The 5,247-nt window shown below is 44.8% G+C and overlaps 2 non-coding genes across 2 annotated transcripts; both read right to left on the bottom strand.

Annotated features, from left to right (window-relative positions):
* Positions 1-339: 339 nt before the first annotated feature.
* On the bottom strand, positions 340-409 carry trnag-gcc (transfer RNA glycine (anticodon GCC)). The gene has a single exon. It is a non-coding gene; the product is annotated as a tRNA-Gly (tRNA).
* A 111-nt stretch (positions 410-520) lies between these two features.
* trnad-guc (transfer RNA aspartic acid (anticodon GUC)) lies at positions 521-592 on the bottom strand. The gene has a single exon. It is a non-coding gene; the product is annotated as a tRNA-Asp (tRNA).
* Positions 593-5,247: the final 4,655 nt, after the last annotated feature.

Here is a 5,247-nt window from a genome sequence, read left to right as displayed (position 1 = left end):
AGTTAGAAGGTGACGCGTTTGTGGGATGTCCCAGGACATTGTCACAAATGCCAAACTCAAGACAGTTGTCACTGACTAGTTGGTTACTGGTTTCCCTTTTAACAACTAAGCCTTGCACAAAGTAAATCACCTCACACACTGGACATCTACAATGGATTCACCAAAGTCTCCTGAGAATGAGTGAATGTCCAAACTGAAAACGAAAGCAAAGTGAGATTTTTCAAGAGTCAGTTGAGATTTCGACCAAGACCAACAGAGATTTCTGTTGGCCTGGCAATCGAACACAGATTTCTTCCTCAGGGGTTTGCATACTTCACGAAATACATGTTCAAAACATCCTGCATTGGCGGGAATCGAACCCGGGCCTCCCGCGTGGCAGGCGAGAATTCTACCACTGAACAACCAATGCCTTGGAATACTGAGAAAAGGCCGGAAATCGTATCATAAAGCTTTATCTCCAAGCATATGTTTCGATTTGTGGGCTCAGCTACATTGTTCACCTTAAAAAAAGCAGTCCTTTCTCCCCGTCGGGGAATTGAACCCCGGTCTCCCGCGTGACAGGCGGGGATACTCACCACTATACTAACGAGGAGCTGGTGTGTTGGACCTTTGAAAAAACGTGGAGCATTGGTACAAACCATAAGTTTGCAGTGTTGGGCTTTAACCCTTCTAACAAAAACATCTGTATTAGACTGAATGGTTAGAGCTAGACGCTGCTGTGACCCCTCTATGGAATGCTGGACTCTCACGAACACGTACATGGAATCGATTTCGCTCTATACCACTCACAGGCCACACAATCGTAGTTAGAAGGTGACGCGTTTGTGGGATGTCCCAGGACATTGTCACAAATGCCCAAACTCAAGACAGTTGTCACTGACTAGTTGGTTACTGGTTTCCCTTTTAACAACTAAAGCCTTGCACAAAGTAAATCACCTCACACACTGGACATCTACAATGGATTCACCAAAGTCTCCTGAGAATGAGTGAATGTCCAAACTGAAAACGAAAGCAAAGTGAGATTTTTCAAGAGTCAGTTGAGATTTCGACCAAGACCAACAGAGATTTCTGTTGGCCTGGCAATCGAACACAGATTTCTTCCTCAGGGGTTTGCATACTTCTCGAAATTAACACAAGCTCTGAAGATAGATGGGGGGCAATCAGTTCACATATGGTCTCCAGAGAACAGCTGGGGCAGAGGGTGGTCTATAGCAGGCGGCAAGGGTGAGAGACTTTTTTTAGAGAGGTGGATTTTTAAAAGTAGAAGTTCAAATTGTTTGGGTACAGACCCTGGATAGTAGGACAGAACTCTACAGGCTATCAGTAGATTGCAACACAAGATTTCTGAATTTTTGGTGGTCTTCCTAAGCCAGGAGTCAGGACACAGCTAGAACATTAAAAGCCCCTCCTTTACAGTAGAAGCATCAACAAGGTTCTAAAGACTGTTGACATCTAGTGGAAGCCTTAGGAAGTGCAACATGACCAATATCCCACTGTATCTTCAATAGGGAATGAGTTGAAAAATGACCAACCTCAGTATTTCCCACTTCCTTGTTGGATTTTTTCTCCAGGTTTCTGCCTGTATATGAGTTCTGTTATACTCACAGACATCATTCAAACAGTTTAGAAATTCAGAGTTTTTTTCTATCCAATAATAATAATAAGGATGCATATATTAGCAATTAGGACACGATCTTGATTTTGCAGTTCACTATGGACACGCAATTCATCCAAAGGGGAAATACTGCCCCCTATCCTGAACAAGATTTATTAGATGTTATTTGGCTGTGATACAAACTTATCAAGACATGTAGGCCTATGGCTAGGCTACCTTGAGGTGTGCGGACTATGATCATGAAAAGTCGTAAAAAAAAAGGATGTGCTGTTTGCATTAAACTGTGCATCATTCACAAGTGATAATAAATCATGAACAAGGAGGCTAATATTGTCACGCATCAGACTATTCTTGATTTAATCTTGTCTTTACATATACTAAATAATATATGTGTGAAATTTGTTATGATTTAGAATGGGCCATTTTCATGCACCTGTCTCGATACAGTGGCAGCGTAGAAAAAAACACATGTCTAAGCACTTAAATAGCGAATAGAGGACGCTTTCCCGTGGTTCATTTTCATGCCAGCCAGCAAGGCTATACTCCTGCTTAAAAGAAAAGCAATGTGCTTAATATTAGAACGTATAGTAGGCCTATAGAAAGCTGATGGGAGACTCCTCTTTTTAATAGAGGCCGTCATTCATTCGGAGCTACGGGTGTTCGGAGTCACTTTGATAGAAGGGGAGATTGTTGTTATGGAACTTTCACATCTCCTCGTGAATTGCTCAAATGGACCCAGCAAGACACACAGGCAAGGGTGACTTTGAGGGGCAAATATATTGGAGAAAGAATGCCAATTAAATACTGTTATCAGTTAAAATAATATCTAACACTCAGCCTCTCTCTCGCACACACACACACATGCACACACACACACACACACACACACACACACACACACACACACACACACTGTATATTATTCCGATCCAACATCCCACCCGTATCCCACCTGCCACTCTTAACTGTCTCTCCACTCTGCTCAGTACTGTCTCTGCTCTCTCTGACTGTAATGTATGAAGTTAACCTTGGAGGCACCCTGTGGCACTCCAGCTAAGGAGAGCAGCGCTGGCATGGATGTTTGCTGTGCATCCTCCTCTGATTTGCAGGGTATTTAAAGAGAGAGAAAAGAAAAGAGGCAGCCACCAAAACTCTTTCAGACAGAGAATGGGGGTTAGGAGAAGTGGGCCCATATTGGAGACAATAGTGATTGTGTGCACATATTGTTTTTATTTTATTTCATTTGTTGCCAGTGGCAACTACTAGTCTAATTGGGGTCTGACACAACAAAAATACATTACAGACAAAAGACTGTAAGAACATGAACATGTAGTGTGTGTGTGTGTGTGTGTGTGCATCTATCAGTAACACATACATGTCAGTACATACACACAACAAGTAGGTCACATGGGGGAGAGCCGATGTGCTATGAGGTGTTGCTCTATTCGTTTTTTAAAGCTAGATTTGATCTTCACTTGCGCTATATAAGATGGAAGGGAGTTCCATGCACTCATGGCTCTGTATTATAGTGTATATGAGATGGAAGGGAGTTCCATGCACTCATGGCTCTGTATTATACTGTATATGAGATGGAAGGGAGTTCCATGCACTCATGGCTCTGTATTATACTGTATATGAGATGGAAGGGAGTTCAATGCACTCATGGCTCTGTATTATACTGTATATGAGATGGAAGGGAGTTCCATGCACTCATGGCTCTGTATTATACTGTATATGAGATGGAAGGGAGTTCCATGCACTCATGGCTCTGTATTATACTGTATATGAGATGGAAGGGAGTTCCATGCACTCATGGCTCTGTATTGTACTGTATATAAGACTGTATTATACTGTATATGAGATGGAAGGGAGTTCCATGCACTCATGGCTCTGTATTGTCCTGTATATAAGATGGAAGGGAGTTCCATTCACTCATGGCTCTGTTTTATAAATGCTAAAATGGCTAAAATGGGTAGGTGGAGAGGGGATGAGGTGGGGAAGGTGTGGAGAGTGCAGGTCAATGCTGACGGGATACTAATAAGCCTGAATTCAGCACGGTGCGGCTAGGGGAGGAGAGGGGATGAGGTGGGGGAAGGTGGGGAGAGTGCAGGTCAATGCTGACGGGATACTATACGTCTGCATTCAGCACGGTGCGGCTAGGGGAGGAGAGGGGATGAGGTGGGGGAAGGTGTGGAGAGTGCAGGTCAATGCTGACGGGATACTAATAAGTCTGCATTCAGCACGGTGCGGCTAGGGGAGGAGAGGGGATGAGGTGGGGGAAGGTGTGGAGAGTGCAGGTCAATGCTGACGGGATACTAATAAGCCTGAATTCAGCACGGTGCGGCTAGGGGAGGAGAGGGGATGAGGTGGGGGAAGGTGTGGAGAGTGCAGGTCAATGCTGACGGGATACTAATAAGTCTGCATTCAGCACGGTGCGGCTAGGGGAGGAGAGGGGATGAGGTGGGGGAAGGTGGGGAGAGTGCAGGTCAATGCTGAAGGGATACTAATAAGTCTGCATTCAGCACGGTGCGGCTAGGGGAGGAGAGGGGATGAGGTGGGGGAAGGTGGGGAGAGTGCAGGTCAATGCTGACGGGATACTAATAAGCCTGCATTCAGCACGGTGCGGCTAGGGGAGGAGAGGGGATGAGGTGGGGGAAGGTGGGGAGAGTGCAGGTCAATGCTGACGGGATACTAATAAGCCTGCATTCAGCACGGTGCGGCTAGGGGAGGAGAGGGACTGGGATGGAGGGATGGGACAAGGAAGAGGGAGTAGAGAGGAGAAGTTCATGAGAATTCACAGTATGAGTAATTCTTGTCTTTGTTGAGAATGTTCGTTCCTCAAGCCCCCACAGAGCCCTTTCCCTCTCCCGCTTTCCCGTGAGTGCAGGTTTCTTATGACTTGATGATAGATTGATTGATGACTCATCCCATTAGTGATACTCTAGGCCAGGGTTTCCCAAACTCAGTCCTGGAGCACCCTTGGGTGCACGTTTTGGTTTTTAACCTAGATCTACACAGCTGTTTCAAATGAACAAAGCTTGATAATGAGTTGGTTATTTGAATCAGCTGTTTAGTGCTAGGTCAAAGCACAACCAAAACGTGCATTCAGGACAGAGTTCTAAGTGGCACCCTATTCCCTATATACTGCTTTACTTTTGACCAGGGCCCATGTAGGGTCATAGGGCGCCATTTGGGAGAGATCCCTATTGAAAGTAATGCAATCCGACATAATTTACTAATGACGTCATTATTGGTCAATCATTGGTCAATAAACATGGAAATCAATAGTCATTAGCCAATAGATTGTCTGGGTCAGGCAAACCAGCATAAATTAAGAGTTGAGTGATGTTTTTGAAAAAAGGTAACACACACCTCCTTCTCTGCGATTCCTCCTCTCTCCCATTCAGTCGTTTCCCTCTATTCCATGGTTTTATCTCCTGAACGTCCCATTTAGGAGGCTGAAAAAGCTAAGCCAATAGATGAATGGAGGGCTCCAGTGATAAAGTCTTATCTTAATCATATGCCACCCAGTATCTGGCACTGGTGCCTTATGGGGGAACTTGAGTGAGTGTGAGTTTAGTCCTGGCAGACACAGTTTCAGTTAAATGTGGGTTGGAGTGATGTGTAGAAGG

Source organism: Oncorhynchus kisutch, linkage group LG29 (genome assembly GCF_002021735.2).
Source record: "Oncorhynchus kisutch isolate 150728-3 linkage group LG29, Okis_V2, whole genome shotgun sequence".
Taxonomy (NCBI): Eukaryota; Metazoa; Chordata; class Actinopteri; order Salmoniformes; family Salmonidae; genus Oncorhynchus; species Oncorhynchus kisutch.
This window is presented reverse-complemented; position numbering and strand designations above follow the sequence as displayed.